Below are 18,179 nucleotides of genomic sequence, written 5' to 3'. Positions count from 1 at the left end.
CTCTGTGTAGCTTTGGTGCCCTTCCTGGAACTCGCTCTGTAGACCAGGCTGGCATTGAACTCACAGAGATCTGCATCCTTCTGCCTCTCCAGTGCTGGGATTAAAGGCTTGTGCCACCACTGCCCAGCAGTTATGGCTATTCTTGGTGGTCAACTTGACTATATCTGGAATGAACTGCAATCAAGAAATGGAGGGCACACCTGTTATCAGTATCTTGAGGCTGGAAGAACAGGCTTTTGATCCAGATCTTGAGGCAGAAAGGCACACCTTCAATCTGGGCCATACCTTCTTCTGGAAACCTATATAAGAACAATGGGAGAAGGAAGGTTTGTTCATTCTTTGCCTGCCTGCCCCCACTTTGTCAGCAGTCCAGCCAACATTAACAAAGTGGAGACAGACATTTTTGTAAATGTCCAGCATTCCCCAGGACAGTTACAGAAATGCTATTCCTGCCCTGGACTGTGGGCAGCTGGGAGCCAAAGTCTGGATTGGCAACAGTAGACTTCAAACACCTAAGAGGAACTACAGGGCAGTAGGTTGGCTAAGCCAGGAATCGGGCAAGCCATTCCTGTGGTGAACAGTTGATCACTGTACCACCTCCTCCTTTGACAGTGCTAGGGAATATGAGTCAGAAAAGCCAAACAGGAGCTGCTGCCTGTGAGGTCCCAACCAGACAGGTAATTACTGATCTTTTCTTAACCAGATGTTACCTAGTGTGCTGTCATCTGACACAGTTAAAATGTTCAATAGCAAAAAAGTCACAAATGCATTCAGTTAATTTCTCTAGAAGATCCCACACAATATTTGACAGACCTTTAAGTAGCTAAACCAGTGATTTTGGGGATTAATTTGCTAATACAGTCACAGACTCAGAATAAGAAACATTTCAAAGTGGTCCTGCTACTCTTGGCTTGGGAATCCTCTCTGTCTTCCATGGTGTACTAGCCAGGTTCTCTGCTGTGTTTACTTAGAACAGTCCCTCATCCCACTTAGTAGCCCTCATTTATGATTTATTTATAGCAGCATTTGATCGTTTTCTCTACTGCCTGAAGCTCAGTGTCACAGCCAGTCAAGGTCCTGGCCCCACCACCAGCAAGGGTGTTGATGAGACCCATGTTAGATCTAGTATAGTATTCAGCATTTTTTCCCCCTGAGAGACTTTGCCCCTTTTTCCTGCTTTCATATTCTTTAAATGAATCACCCCAGCTTTTCTTATTACCAAACCAATTCTTCATCAATTCTGTGCATGTCAATCAACTGGGGAATGTTTTTAGGAATGAGGATTCCCACTCGCCCTTTTGAAGTATGTAGTTTAGCCGCTTAGGGTGGGCACATGAAGCTAAATCAGAGCACACTCTAGGTGGCACGGATGCAGCCACAGTCTGCACTGAACTGAAAACCACTGTTCAGATGCTAGAAATCAATCTACCTCAAGACCCAGCTATACCTCTCTTGGGCATATACCCAAGAAATAGTCAATCATATCACATGGACACATGCTCAACTATGTTATTAGCAGCATTGTTCATAATAGCCAGAGCCTGGAAACAACCTAGATGCCCCTCAACTGAAGAATGGATAAAGAAAATGTGGCACATATACACAATGGAGTACTACTCAGCGGTAAAAAAAACAATGATATAAAATTTGCAGGCAAATGGATGGAACTAGAAAATATCATCCTGAGTGAGGTAACCCAGACTCAGAAGGACAAACATGGTATGTATTCACTCATAAGTGGATACTAGATGTAAAGCAAAGGATAACCAGACTCAACCCACATCTCCAGAGAAGCCATCTAACAAGGAGGACCCTAAGAGGGATGCATAGATCACCCAGCAATGAAGAAATGGATGAGATCTACATGAGCAAACTGAGGTGAGGGGGTTAATGGAGGACAAGGAATGGGGGATGAGAACATAAGGGAAATGGAGTTTCGAGTTGGAACAGGGACAGAGTGGAAGAGCAAGGAAAGAGATACCATGATAAATGAAGACATCATGGGAATAGGGAGAAACAGAGTGCTAGGGAAGATTCCAGGAATCCTCAAGGATGACCCCACCTTAGACTACTAGCAATAGTGGAGAGGGTGACTGAACTGGCCTACTCCAGTAATCAGATTAGTGAATATCTAACTGTCATCATAGAGCCTTTATCCAGTAACTGATGGAAGCAGATGCAGAGGTTCACAGCAGGGTACCAGGCTGAGCTCCAAGAGTCCAATCGATGAGAGAGAGGAGGGATTCTATGAGCAAGGGACATTGAGATCATAATGGGGAAACATACAGAGATGGCCAGCCAAACTAGTGGAAACTCATGAACTGTGGACCAATAGCTGTGGAGCCCCATGGGACTGTACTAGGCCCTCTGGATAGGCAAGACAGTTGTTTGGCATTTTCAACAGCCTTCAAAGTAAGTGGACAAGTGTCTATTCTGTGTGTCTTTATGTTCCATATTCCTCCAAAGTTTACAATTTGGAAGTTTTTTATTATAGGCATGTTCCTTCCTATTGGTTAAAAGCAAAAGTAAAAGTAAAACTAGTAGTCTCAGCTCTCATTAGTTGTATTTAGGAAAATAATAATATTGAGTCATACTAATCTACTGGATTTGAAGAAAGATTTTCTTCCTGAGTTTTGCTTCTCACGTAGCTTACAGATACACATACAGTAGGGCACCTGAGGGCCTGAGTAGGATGTGATGACATTCAGAGGCATCATTTTAGAGAGTACAGTGAAAAAAAAGTTTATGTGAAATTAGGCCCAAACTTCATGCTTTTGGAAGGTTATTTTAATATAAATCAATGATCTTAAATTTAAAGATATCCCTTATATCTCTTATTGACCTCTACAATTTCTCTTTCTAAAGTTAAATAATTGTAAAGTATATGTTCTATAGATGGTTTTAAACCCTAACACAAAAACTTGATTATCTCTTAAAAAGAGTCTGTTTAGGTTTAATCAAAGTCCAGACTAAAACACTTGAACAGATTCATCTGCAACAGGCATTGTATATTCCCTGTGCCTAGAAGTCCTTTAGGGATTTTCACCTTCCTGCTGTAGAAAATGTATGTCCATGAAAAAGAAATTAAAATTTGTGACCATGAGAATGTGGATGCTAACATTTCTTCGGAATTAAAACTTCAGTATACTTAAATAATACACAATATAAACCACATAAGTACTTTTGAATTCATATAAACATAAAAGTTTATTTCAAACATAGATCCATTGTTCTGACAGTTGGGCTATTTTTGTTCAATAAACATATGCCTCTGAATATTACTTATTGCTAGAAGGAGACAATGACAGCATCAATCTACTCTGTTTCTTTTTATGTGGGTATAAGATCTGAGGAGATGCATTTCCATAAATAAGTAGCTAGGAGTGGAGCCTCGGTTTAGCAGAGCCACTCAAACAGTTGAACTCCTTCCAAGTCATATGCCCACAGTCACATCACTATCTATCATCAAAATTATTTTTAATGATCTACCAGCTGTCAGCTCAATTAGGACTTCTTTCAACTTTATTAAAGACAAAGAATTGAAACAATTTCAGAACTATTATTCAGTTATTAGAGTCGTTTTCTTTCTCAGCACAGTTCCAATATTTTGAGCTGTGCTACTGTTTGCAGCTAGAGATTTTTCCACTTGCTGTCAATATCCATTAGTAAAGTGGCCAAGTGTACAACAGATTCCACCCCCTCCCCCCTTTTTTAAGTGTGACAGAGACAGGAGCAGCCAGCATGAGTATTCTCAGGAATGCATTTTAAGTTCAGAATGTAGACGATTTTTTTTGAAATTACTCACACATCCATACTATACAGATCACAATTTGAAATACACTGGTCTGAGTACAGCCCCTTAGAAGATAGTTATTACTCATACATGAAAACAGAGATACCTGGGAGCCTGTACATGTTCCTGAGGAGTCAAGATCTCCTTTTCCAGGCTCCTCAGAATGAACTGTTGCAAGCCCTTGCTGTAGAGAGGTAGAATCCATCCTTCCATGCTTTGGATTTGGGTGTAGGTTGTCTGTGGAAGATGTGATACTGTTTGACTGGCTTATGAGGCTATCATTGAAGGAAAGTTCTGTCTAGCCTTGGAGTCATACTGCACGAAAGCCAGCCTGCACAGAAAGGATGCAAACAGGTCTGTTGAGTAAGTCTCCTTTGAGATGTGACACAATAGGGGCCTCAGGGACTCGTTATAGATCTCCACAGACTCAGAGGACCTGAGCAAGGACCTCAGAACTAAAAATATATGATCATAAAATGATTACATTGTAAGGCATTACATTTTAGGATACCTTATTATTTAATAATAACAAAGACTAGACTTAATAGAATATACAATAACCAAAATAATTTCAATGTTGAGTATATTAAAACTTATAAAAGTTTTATCTACTTTTGATTAAAATTTATTTGCACGTTATGTGAATTGTGAGGCACAGTTGTAAGGTATGGGAGCATATTGAGCAGTTGTTTTGTTTCTAAAGAAAAATACAGCTTGAACTTTACAAATTTCAGGGTATTATTGTCATTATTTTATTGATTCTGGGGATGGCCAACAGCAGCCCTAGTGCTGCCCCGGCCTTCCCGACATGCTGCTCACAGTGTTTTGAACCTCAAACCAACATGGATTTTTGGTTTTTGACATGGTTTGTTCTATTTGTTGTTGGTTTGTCCTGCTTGTAAATTTTAGACACTATTTTTTAGTTACATCAAAACTCTGCATGTTTGGGAGTCACTTGGACTACCCTAATCAACCACTGAAAGGGGATTTTTTTCATGCCTGGTACTGGGGTTTTCATTAGAAAACTGTTATCAACTGATAGTTCTTGGAAGGGAGCATTGTCAAGCCAAGTGACATAACATTATATATATATAAATAATGTGTGGTATATATACACACACAGAGAGATATACAGATATACATACATATACATACTTATCTATAGTATATGTAGTTTTAGATAAATAAAAACAATATTGCTGTGGGATGGTCTTTCTGTATGCTATGAATATGTGTTGCTCTCATTGGTTGATAAATAAAGATGATTTGGCCTATAGCCAGGCAAGAATAAGGCTGGGTGGGAAAGCCAAACAGAGATATAGGGAGAAGAAGGGCAGAATGGGGACAGACGCCAGCCAGCCACCCAAGGAACAAGATGCCAGAGAACTAGTAAGCCACGGACCATGTGGCAAGAAATAGATTATTAGGAATAGGTTAATTTAAATGTAAGAGCTAGCTAGTAGTAAACCTGAGCCATCGGCGAATCATTTACAATTTATGTAAGCTTCTGTGTGTTTATTTGTGATTGGGTGATCAGGACAGAAAGGCTGTACCTCTGGTTACACAATATGATTCCTTATGGCCTTTCCCAGACATCCTTAATGTTACTTTACCTCCCTTTCCTTTTGCATTGACTCTCCCTTCTCCCTCACTAATTAAAGGACCCCTTTCCCTCTTTGTCCTTCATATTACTTAAATCCTGTTATTCCTCTGTTTATTGTTCTCCCCATTTTACTTTCCTGGTTTCTGCTGTTCTTCCAGGTTATATACTCACAACTGAAGGGTTGGAGCTAAGAGCTACAGATGAGAGAAAACATGCTATACTTGTCTCTATGGTTCTAGGTGTTCTCACTCAATATGATGTTTTTTAGTTCCATTCACTTACCTGCAAAATTCATGATTTCATTTTTGCTGCTGAATAGTATTCCATAGTGGATATGTACCACATTTTCATTATCTGTTTCTTGGTTTTAGGACATTAAGGTTGTTTTTCCTTAATGTCCTAGCTATTGTGAATAGAGTACCAATGAACATGGTTGAGTAAGTATCTAAATCTTTGGGCATGTGCCATGGAGTGGTATAGCCAGGTCATATGATAGATTTATTTTTAGTTCTTTGAGAATTCTCTACACTGATTTCCATAGTGACTGCAATGCATCAGTTTGCAATCCCTTTAACAGCAAATGAGGGTTCCATTATCTCAACATCCTCTTCAATATTTGTTGTTGGTTGTTTTGTTGATTCTAGACATTCTGATTAACCTTAAAGTTATTTTGATTGCATTTTTCCAATTGCTAAGGACAGTGAACATTTTGTTGGATATTTATTAGCCATTTTTTGAGAATCTCTGTTCAGATCCCAGGACTTTTTTTTTCTTTTTTCTTTTTTTTTTTTTTTTTGTTTTTTAGTATGTAATTTTTGACATTTTGAGTTCTTTATATAGTCTGGATATTAATCTTTTGTCAGATGATATATAGCTGATGAAGATTGTCTCCTGTCCTATAGGCTTCCTCTTTACCCCATTGATTATTTCTCTAGCTGTGCCAAAGGTTTTTAGTTTTATGAAGACCCGTTTGTCAGTTTTTGGCCTTAATTCCTGAGCAAATGAAGTCCTGTTCAGAAGGTACATCTGTTTCTTGTAGGGTATTACCTAGGTTTTCTTTTAGAAGTTTCAGGTTTCACATTTAGGTCTTTGATCAATTTGGAGTTAGTTTTTGTGCAAAGTGATAGATAACTAGTCAACTTTAATTGATTCTATGTTCACAACTTAATTAAAATGCATCTGGAGATAGAATTTTATATTAGAAATAATTTTTCTTTAGAATTTAGAAAGCCTTTTCTCTTAGCTTTGTCAGCTTTATATACCTACCGTCTAGGGAGGCCTAGATTAAGGAACTGTGGTTGTATCTATGGGGCAGTGTCTTGGTTGCTAACTAATTTAAGTGGACCCAGCCCACTGTGGGTGGCAACATTTTTTAAGCAGGTGGTCCTGGGCTGTAGAAGAAAGCTAGCTGTGCATGAGGCTTTGAGGGAGCCAATAAGTAGCATTCCTTCATGGTTCCTGCTTGAGTTCCTGCCCAGACTTCCCTGGGTGGACTATGACCTGGAAGTACAAGCCAAATAAATCCTTCCCTCCTGTAAGCTGCTTTTATTCATGGTGTTTTCACAGCAAGAGAATGAAATCAGGGCAACCTGCTTTTCTGGGTTCTGCCTGTCTCTTCTTGCAGTTGTATAGTCTGATGCTAACTTGATATCTGATGATTGGTTTCCATTTATGAACTTTTTGTGTCTTATGTTTCATGTTTTGAAATTTTACAAGGAGCTTTGATGTTGGTCTTTTATATTTTTGGTTGTGAGCCTAGCCTTTAACGGCTGAGCCATCTCTCCAGCCCTGATGTTGGTCTTTTAATCAGGTACTGTGTTCAACTTAAGTGGTAAACTTTCAGTGTGAAAAGTTATATTCATTGTTTTTGAAATACGTTACTTTTGTTAAGTTTGATAACTTTCTTTTTTCTTTCTAGTAAACTTCTAGTTGGATGTTGGGCCTCCAGCAATTGCCTGACTTAAAAATATATATATTTATTTTTCTACTTTCCATCCCCTTTCCTTTACATTTTCAGAAGAACATCCTTAATTTATCACCCATCTTTTTATTGAATATTTTCAATTATTTAAAAATTCCCATAAATGCTTATTTTCTGCAAGCCTTTTCCTCCTCATCATCTACTTTAAAAATCATTCTGATGCTATGGACACCCTCATTCCTCTTATCCCCCTAGAGATATTTGAAATTTAGAGAGCATTCTTGTTTTCTCTGATTTTTTTCATTCTTTTTCTTTACTTTGATTTCTGTATTTATTTCTAGAAACTTCTTCCTGGTATCTCTTCATGCTTTGGCATTTAAACCTGTTTGAGGTAGAAAGATCTGAATAAAAAGTTCTCTGTGTGTAGGGAGCTTGTGGACGACTGCAGAGCCATCTGCTTGGGGGGCTCTAAAATGTCAGCTCAGTGGATATTTTCTCTTAGGCCGCTAAGTTTTCCTGTTGGAGCGTCTTCCACATCTCCCGGAGGGCAGAGCCCCACAGGGCTCATTCCGACAAATTGGTTTGTTGTCCACTGGGGGCTGGTGTGCCTGTGTGTAGTAGGAAACATGCATTTTATCACCACCTCCAAAACAGGCTTCGTTCCTAAGGCCAGTTACGCATTGTTCTCAGATGTGGAGTTGCAGGCTCGTCTCTAACAAATGACACAGGCCTTGCGGTATAGCAGCACATGCAGAGAAGCAGGTCTTCCGAGCATGAGCTCTGTCACCGTAGCACAGCAGCACCTGGTTTGGAACCTCCCGGGATGTTTGGGAGTTCTCCATTTGAATCTTTGACTTTAGATGTCAATACTTGGCTGTAGCTTTCCGCAGTGTTGTGTCTCTTGCCTACAACCTCCACTGCCTCATTCCCTCTCCTTTTCTTTGTTTTATTTTGTATATTTCTCATTCTTTATGCTTATCATAATGGTATTTCAGAATTAAATGTGTTTAATCGTATTTAACTCATATTCTGAAGCTTTTCAGTGTGTGCCATTCCATTAATTAGATCTCCGTAAGTTGCTTTTTAAATCATAAGATTTTGAAGTACTCAGGAGGCATGTGCCTCCCTATGTGAAAACCTAACAGAAACACACATCTTCATTCATGTGTCTTGATTCATTAGTCTTAAGAATGGCTGGAAAGATGGCTTAATATTCAAGAGCGTTTGCTGCTCTTGCAGAGGACTCGAGTTCAGTTCCCAGCACCCACATTGGGTGACTGACAACCTCCTCTAACTCCAGCTCCAGGAAATCAATCTGTAACAAAACAGAAAGTGATGGTGTCTTTTCAGGAAAGTGGGAAAACGTTTAAGGAACTGTAATGACACCACTGGAACTGAAGGGACAAAAGGGAGGCTGTGAGCTTCTTTGCTCCCCACCAGTCCAGCTGGGCCACTCTAGACTGGGTTCCAGAGCTAGAGGTGACTGAGATCCTGCTCCCCTGCAGCTGTCACATCCCTTCCCAGGCAGCCACAGAAGTGCAGGGTGTCCTGTGACTGGGATTAGGACTCTCTTTGCTTCTGCTAGAGTCAGAGCCCAGGGCTTTACCATGCCTCAGCAGAAGGAGGTACCAGCTGCCTGAGAAGGAACTTGAACCTGTGCTTGCCCTGAATCTCAATGGTGCTTCTCTGCACTACCCTAAGCAGAGCACATGTGCACATGCATGCACACACTAACACACATGAATACATACTTCTATACTCACATATACAAATTCATACAATTCACACTCATACATACATTTACACACACTTCCATATACATATACTTTCACACACATACACATACTCACACATAAAAACACACTTACCCCACTATGCACACATACTCACACACATACACATACTCATGCACACTTATATATGCTGTCTGGGAAGGACCTGCAGCCTGCATTCTTCATCATCTTTCACAGCATTCGGAAGACACACATGCATTTACACATTCGCACACACAAGTACACATTCATACCCATTTCTATGCACACTACCAAACACACACTGCTCTGCACTCCATGGCAGAGCTCCATGGGAAAGCAGTTGGCAAGGAAGCCTGTCAGATGCAGTACTGGGGCTCCTAGCCCATACTGTGGTACGGAGGAATTCCAGAAGGCTGGGAATACTTCAGGGAGCCAAATGAAAATTTTCTAGCCAAGGCAGAAAATTTAAAGGAAAAGGCAGCTACTGACTTGTGAATCTTACTTTCCATGGAGGCACGTCTACCTGGTGTTTCCTCCTAGTGAGACACATTTCTCAACACATTTTGTGTGTGTGTGTGTGTGTGTGTGTGTGTGTGTGTGTGTGTGTGTGTTTTCTCAAAGTCAGGGAGACTTTGAGAAGAAAGTCTTAACTGCTTGTGGCACATAGGTTTGGTACTTTTCCAATTGTGGAAAAAATGTTACTGATGATGATATTTCATTGATTATTTTAGCATTTTCAACACTTTTCTCATACAGGCTGTTTTTATTGACATTTACAGGATTTGGAGCAAGCATATCAATTTAATAGGTTGTTAAATGGGACTTTCCCATTGTCTCAGATTTTAAGTGAGGATTAAAAATTGAGTTTAAGAGTTGCTATATTCAAGCTGGGCAGTGGTGGTGCTCGCCTTTAATCCCAGCACTTGGGAGGCTGAGGCAGGCGGATCTCTATGAGTCTGAGGCCACCCTGCTCTACAGAGCAAATTCCAGGACAAACCAGGGCTACCCTGTCTCAAAAAACCAAAATAAGAAAAAGAGAAAAAAAGAGTTGCTGAGCTCCTCATATTCTAAGATCACTGCAAAGGCAGCCAAAATTAGTTTCAGAAGTGGGTGGGTTCAGAGAGAGGGCCAGGTGGGGCCAAGGCTGTCAGCAACCCTATGCCCCTCCTGTCCCAGAGCGTCCTCCTCTGGCCCTGAGCACACAGATAGTGGAAAGTTTTCCCTTGAGTTTTGTTTTTGTTTATTTGAGGCAGGGTCTCTGTCCAGGCTGGTCTGGTCTTGAATTCACAGATTCATTGGCCTCTACTTTCTGAGTTCTGGGATTATAAGTACCCAGCAGTCCATTTTTCTCTCTTAAACTTGTTTATTAAGGCAAATGTGTTTTTTTTTTAGATGAAATGTGTGTACTTTTATTACTTAAATAGATGGTGAATAAAATCCTGTTTAACCAGTGTGTAATCTTAGAAAATAAGAGTATCAGTGTGGGTTCCTTGCATTCTGCCCTCAGGGAATTCCGTCCACCACCTTCCTGGTGAGAGGCTAGTGTTTTGAAAAGGCAAAGGGGGCACTCAATTTTACATATATTTTTGATATTATAATTACAACATTTAACCTTCCCTTTCCTTCCTCCAGAGCCTTCCCTCTCATGTAGCTCTGTCTCCCTCTCTCTCTCCCTCTCTCCCTTTAAATTTCAAGACTTCTTTTACTAACTGTATTACTTCCATTTCTTATCCTCATGCTCTCAGCAAAGGAAGGAAGGCTGTTAAGAACTGATATCAATGTGATGAACAGGTGTGGTTTGGCCCAAGGCTCATGGTATCTATGTCTTACCTTGTAGTTACCACCCTTCCCTTCAGCATTCCCCCAAGTGTTTGTCATACACTGGCTAATAAGGACAGCTAAGCTACACTTACCAGCGGCTAGGGCCTTATTTTCAAGCTGTACATATGAACCAAAGGGAACTAACTGGGGCCCCACAGCACAGGCCCTGAACTATATAGAGACTTAATGTCTGGGAATAAGGCCCAGGCACTGGTTCTGATGCACATTTGGACTAAGTACTCACATGTGTTGATATTCTCTACTCACTAGACTACATATGTGAGGCAGGAGGATGGCTAGAGACAGAGTATGGTCAGCTGCCATGTGAAAGAGAGAATGTCTCCTTCATCCTTATTGCAGCCAGGGCATCTCACCGGGGGATGAGATCACATGTGTGTGGGCCTTCACCTCTTTCCATACTCTACTGTGATCCAGTTCAGAAACCAGAGTTTGACCATCAAGGCCAGAGGTGCACACTGTGCTCAGATTGGATATTAGAGGTATTTTCTAAGCAACCCTACTGTCTGCCAATGGAGCAGTTGAAAATTCCAGGCTCCCCTGTACAGGGGAGCGCAGGGGTCAGTGGAGTGCAATCCTTCCTTCTCCCCACCATGTAGAGAATATTCCCACCTTGAAATTGCTGTTCTTTTGATGCTGCTTTGTCTGTTCTGTGACTTTGAACTTCCCATGCTCCAGTGTCTGCTCATGTCTGGCTGAGTGTCCTCACTGTGCAATGTGTTCTGTATTTCTAGAAGCCACTGAGTCCCACTGGGTCAGGGCCCAGGAAAGCCTGGTGAGGATGTTGCCTGGTTTATGGTAGATACTTATGGGGTTCACTATGAGACTTTCCAATATCACTTAAAAAATGAAAACTGCCTTCAGATTCTTGTTTTGAAAAGGTTCCTCAATACTTTTCATTTTGGAAAAATTGATTTACTGTTTTTAATTGGATTAAGTACCTTCTTTGCCCTCACATTAGAACTGTAGACAGAAGCATCCCAGGTAATATCCTTTCTGGACTGACATGGTATCCAACCAAGAGGGACCACAAGCTTTTGTTTTGGGGAAATTCAGCCCAGGCCATTGAACCAGGATGACAGGCTGTGTCCTAGGAAGGGCTCTCTCTGATGATTAGGTCAGTCTCCTAAGCAGTTTTGCAGAACTAAGCCTCTCTGCAGCAAACTCCATAGTTTTTTGGGGCTCCAAAACCCACAGAAATTAGCCACTTTCACATATTCCCCCATGCAGATGACTGGATCTTTTGTTTCTTTCCTCTCCTGGTGAGTTTTGGCTTTCCCTGGGTCCCCTCCTTGGGCTGCTGCCACACCATCATCTGAATTGCCAGCAGATTTGGTGAGTCAACTAGGATTTCTTAAAGGGAGGAATTAGTTAAAAGAAAGTATTTTCCCACATTAAAAAATGGGAAACATTGTTGTGATGGAAGGCATTTGGTCTCTGTTTGACTATACATTAAACGATGTGAAAATGGAACAATTAAATGAGAGGATAATTAATGTTGATGAGATAGATGTAATGTCAATTATAAATATTATTTGTTTGATCATTTTTGTTTTATCATTAGAAAAGTTGGTTAATATGAGTGCCAAGATAAAAGTTTTAGAAAAAACTTGTTAAGACAGATCATAGAGATATTCAGACCCAGACAGAAGAATTTAAAGGTGAACCAATCTCAGCTTTGCATTATAAGGTTACAGAGAAACAGTCTAAGGCTTTCAAACAGCCAACCTTAATCTATCCAGTAACCTTATAGGAACTACCCAGTGATAGATATCCTCAATGCTGTGTAAGAGCTGACTGGACTCCTGTGCAATGTTAGATTTAAGAGATTCAAAGAAGCAATAGTCTTGTATGGCATTCACTCATCTTTCCTGAAGCATATGTTAAACTTGTGGTCAATTTGTAATAGAATTATCCCTCAAGATTGCAGAGATTTGGTTAAAGCAGTTTTAGATGCTGTTCCCCAATTACAATGGAGGTCTTGGTTAAAGGATGAGGCTAAGACCATGAACAAGGAAGTAGACCTGGTATGAAAATTTCCCAATATCAACTTCTTGGAGAGGGCAATTATACTGATATGCAAAGACAATCTTTATATGATGACCACACACTGGCTTTATGTCAAATGGCAGCCTTGAATGCTTGGGACAGAATTGAAGAAGTAGGAAAGAAAATTGAGTCATTTATAAAAGTTATACAGGGCCTAAAAGAAACCTTCACTGATTTCTCACAAAGATTGACTTCAGCAGTAATAAAATGATCCAGAAGCTAGACAGATAATAATTGAATCTATGGCTTTGGAAAAGCCATACACACAATGCAAAAAAGATAATTAGGCCATTAAAGGCAAGATCAGCACCCTTGGAGGAATGGATATGAGATACAATAAATATTGAATCTCATGATCATGATGATGCGTGGATAGAAGAGATAATTTCCAGAGGTTTGAAGGAAAATAGTAATGTCAGATGTTTCAATTGTGGTAAACAAGGTCACCTAAAAAGGGACTGTAAACAGGGCATTCCTAGAAATAATGTTTTCTCAAGGAATAATTCCAACAGAATGCCCCTCCCTTCTGGATTATGCAGAAGGTGTGGAAAAGGTAGACATTGCACTAATTACTGTAGATCATCAAGGGACAGACAAGGTAATCCCTTGACTTTGCCATTGGGAAACTCCCTGAGGGACCTCTCACAGGTCCCCATGTCAAATTCAGTTCAGTCCTTTCCTGTCACCATGGAAGAAACCAGAGCAATTAAAGAACCTAATGCTTATTATAAAAAAACATCCTGCTTTGGATGATAGAAGAGCTATAGAAGAGAGAACAAAAAATTCAGAGGAAATCATAGAGCGAATTTTTTGGCAAACTTCTATAAATGAACAAAGACTAAAATTAAGAATACAAATAAATGACGTCATTGAAGGTCTTGTAGACACAGATGTGAATGTAACAATAATTATACCAGAATTTTGGCATCAAAATTAGCCTCTTCAGGAAGTAAATGTTCAGCTTTTAGGGGTTGTAGCATTATCTCAAGTGAAACAGAGCATGAAATGGGTCAAATGTATAGGGCCAGAAGGACAGAAAGGAAAATTAAAGCCATATGTGGCTAATATAGCTGTGAATCTGTGGCGACATGATTTATTACAACAATGGAATACCCAGATTAACATTCCTCCAATCTCAGAAACAAACCATAAACTAACATATGTTTCTGAGAAAAATATTAGGAGATATTATAAAGAACATTCACTGACCATCTAGATTGTACAAGAACAGGGCACAACAGCTGCTGTATCTTTCAAAGACACCAACAGCCCTGCCTTTAAAATGGTTAACAGACAAGCCCTATGGGTTCAGCAATGGCCTTTTACAACAGAGTAGCTACAGGCCTTACAACAGCTGGTACAAGAGCAGTTAAATGCTCAGCATATTGAAGAATCAACCAGCCCTTGGAATTCTCCTATATTTGTTATTAAAAAGAAATCTGGTAAGTGGAGAATGGTAATAGATCTAAGAGCTATTGACAAGGTAATTCAGCCAATGGGCTCTCTACAATCTGAAATTCCCTTGCCTACTCATCTACCTAAAAGGGTGGCCTCTTAATAGTTATAAATTTAAAAGAATGTTTCTTCTTTTTTTTTTTTTTTTTTTTTTTTTTTTAGTTTTTTCAAGACAGGGTTTCTCTGTGTAGCTTTGCGCCTTTCCTGGGACTCACTTGGTAGCCCAGGCTGGCCTCGAACTCACAGAGATCCACCTGGCTCTGCCTCCCGAGTGCTGGGATTAAAGGCGTGCACCACCACTGCCTGGCCAAGAACATTTCTTCTTAATACCTTTACAAGAAAAAGACAGAGAAAAATTTCCCTTCAAAGTGCCTATTATAATAATTCTCAGCCTGTTAAGAGCTATCAATGGAAGGTTCTCCCACAGGGAATGTTAATTAGCCCAACCCTGTGCCAGTATTTTGTATGACGGCCATTAGAAGTAATACATAAACAGTTTCCCCAATCTATAGTTTACCATTTTATGGATGACATTTTACTAGCTGATTCAAATGTAGATACTTTAGAAAGAATGTTTGAAGAAGTAAAGAAAATTTTGCCTTGTTGGGGATTACAAATTGCTACTGAAAAGATACAAAGAGGAGATTCTATTAGTTATTTAGGATATAAAATAGGTCTGCAAAAAATTAGACCCCAAAAGGTATAAATTAGGAGAGATTGATTACAGACTTTTAATGACTTTGAAAGATTATTTGGAGACATTTTCCATCTATGACCTGTTGTTGAGGTAAAAAATGATGAATTGAGTAATTTGTTCAAAACCTTAGAGGGTGACAAGGACTTAAATAGTCCAAGAGAATTATCAGCTGAAGCTGAGAGAGAATTGGCTTTGGTGGAAAAGGAAATGCAGGATGTATGTGTGGATCATTTGGATTCAAAGCTTGATTGCATTTTGGTTAATTTACCCTCTAAGCATTCTCCTACAGGAATTTTAATGCAGAGGGAAGATATTATGTTGGAATGGATATTTCTACCAAATAAACAGAGTAAAAAATTAAAAAATTATGTGTAAAAGATCTCTGAGTTGATTTTAAAAGGAAAATTGAGACATGGTTGTAACATGAATCTTAAATAGTCTTATTAATAAAAAACTCAGTGCCAGCTATTGGGGTAAATTCTGAAAGATCAGAGAGACAGAACAAGCCACAGCTAACATCACCTCATCAACTTCTTAGCCAATCCTGTTTCCTCAAACTTGAACTCTGTGTCCTCATCCAAATGAATCTCAGCTGAACTGCTGCTAAAAGCCTAAGAGCTTAAAAGCCCCTAGTTTCTGATCCTTATGCCTTATATGCCTTTCTTCTTCCTTCTGCTTCCTGCCATCACTTCCTGGGATTAAAGGCATGTGTTTGTCCCAAGCAAGACATGAGATCTCAAGCGCTGGTATTAACAGTGTGTCACCATGTCTGGCTGTTTCCAGTGTGGCCTTGAAATCACAGAGATCTGGATGTATCTCTGCCTCTGGAATGCTAGAATTAAAGGTGTGTGCTACCACTGCCTAACCTCTATGTTTAATATATGGCTATTCTGTTCTCTGACCCCAAGATAAGTTTATTGAGGTGCACAATATATCAACCATACCAATTGTCAATTAGCAGGAATAGACCCAGCAGAAATTGTAGTACCTTTAACTAATGATGAAATTAGCAAATTATGGGCAGAAATTGAACCTTGGCAAAGAGCTTGCAATAACTTTTTGGGAGAAATTAACAACAAATATCCTAAAATTAATAGAATTAAACTTATAAAGAGAACTAACTGGATCCTACCTTGCATTGTATGGAAAACACCAATATCTGGAGCCCCTACATTTTATACAGATGCAAACAAACAAGGAAAGGCAGGTTACAAATCAGAAACATTAAGTAAAGTGGTTCAATGTCCTTATAATTCAGTGCAAAAATCATAATTATATGCTATTTTGATGGTATTAATGATTTTTCAGAACCTCTCAACAAAGTTACTGACTCTCAGTATGCTGAAAGAGTGGTCTTACACATTAAAACTGCTGAATTTATCCCTGATGAGTCAGAATTAACATTGTTACTTATTCAGTTACAAGAAATAATCAGGAATAGCAATCATCTCTTACTTATAACACACATCTGATCCCATATGGGTCTGCCAGGACCTCTAGCACAAGCTAATGATGAGATCAATTAACTATTGATAGGAAATGTGCTGGAGGCCTCAGAATTTCATAAAAAAAATCATGTCCAATAGTAAGGGTTTAAAAAAGGATTTTTCCATAACCTGGCAACAAGCCAGGGAAATTATAAGGAAATGTCCTACTTGTTCTTTATACAATCTAACTCCACTACCAGCAGGATGTAACCCAAAGGGTACTCAGAGGAATGAAATCTGGCAGATGGATGTGTTTCATATTGTAGAATTTGGAAAATTAAAATATCTACACCACACCATTGATACTTATTCAGGATTTTGATGGGCAACTGCTCTGAGTTCTGAAAAGGCTGATTCTGTAATCACGCATTTGCTAGAAGTTATGGCCATCATGGGCATACTTATACAAATTAAAACTGACAATGCTCCAGCACTCTGGTAAAATAAAACTGTTTTTTTTGCTTGTTACAATATAAAGCATATTGCAGGTGTACCACACAATCCTATAGGCCAAGCAGTCATAGAAAGATCAAATCGAACTCTAAAAGATATGCTAAATATAGAAAAAGGGGTAACAACCCCCAGAAATAGATTACATAATGCTCCATTAACTTTGATTTTTCTCAGTGATAATGAGAAAGGAACAACAGCTGCAGAGAGACATTAGATAATAGAAAAAGCTACAGAATTAAATCAGCCTGTATACTTTAAAGATGTGCTGACCTCTGAATGGAAACCACGATATGTATTACATTGGGGATGAGGTTTTGCTTTTGTTTCCACAGGAGAAGAAAACATATGGGTACCATCAAAATTGATAAAGGTTCGATTTGAACAAGAGAGACCTCTTAATTAGCAGAGGCAATAGTTCATCAACCAGCGTGACCATTCAATTTAAATTAACTTATATGACTAACAAAAGCTTTTCATTTGACCAGATATAACTTGCTGAAAGGGAACATCCCCAAAGTTAGGGTTAGGGCAGGGTTTTGTTTTTGTCTTTCAGGAGAATGAAGTCTAAGGAATCTGCCATCACATTGACTACTGCCAGTATGCTGTTCAAATGAACAAGCAGGACACAAAACAAAGGACTGCCAAACCTTGCCAAGACAAGGTAGGAAAGCTCTTTAGAAAATCCTGCTTCACAGATGAGTTTGTCAGATATGCTAAGCCTGTAGGCCAAAGGTGGATGCCCCAACATTGCAGAGGAACCTTGGATGACTGTCCAGTCAGTTGTTTCTGTCATTTCTCACATTTTTTTGGAAGTCACTTGTTTGTACTTCCTGCTTACTCAGTAAATATTATTTCCTTCTTGGGTCTCTGAGAGAGTTGAAGATTAGATAGTTATAATTTTCCTTATTAACAAATTCAGAAAAGAAACTCACTAAAGAGATGTAAAATGTGTAAGTTTGAAAGACATCAAAAGATGGTATTTGATTTGTAATACAAATAAGGATAGAAAGTGATTTAGGTACAATATTTTGGACTCACCAAAATATAATAGATAATGGAGTATTTTCTCTGAATTTGTCAAATGTTTATGGACTGGACATTGTTAATGTAATTCTTGACTGTATATAT

At 39.3% G+C, this 18,179-nt stretch overlaps 1 long non-coding RNA gene across 3 annotated transcripts in view; it reads left to right on the top strand.

Moving 5' to 3' along the window:
• The window catches only part of LOC121830381 (uncharacterized), a 140,578-nt gene that overhangs the window by 33,309 nt on the left and 89,090 nt on the right, over positions 1-18,179 (top strand). For all 3 annotated transcript variants that reach the window (XR_013052453.1, XR_013052451.1, XR_013052452.1), the window contains exon 4: positions 1,654-17,712. This is a non-coding gene — a long non-coding RNA (uncharacterized LOC121830381). The remainder of the gene's footprint in view (positions 1-1,653; positions 17,713-18,179) is intronic.

This window comes from Peromyscus maniculatus, chromosome 6 (genome assembly GCF_049852395.1).
Source record: "Peromyscus maniculatus bairdii isolate BWxNUB_F1_BW_parent chromosome 6, HU_Pman_BW_mat_3.1, whole genome shotgun sequence".
Lineage (NCBI taxonomy): Eukaryota > Metazoa > Chordata > Mammalia > Rodentia > Cricetidae > Peromyscus > Peromyscus maniculatus.
This window is presented reverse-complemented; position numbering and strand designations above follow the sequence as displayed.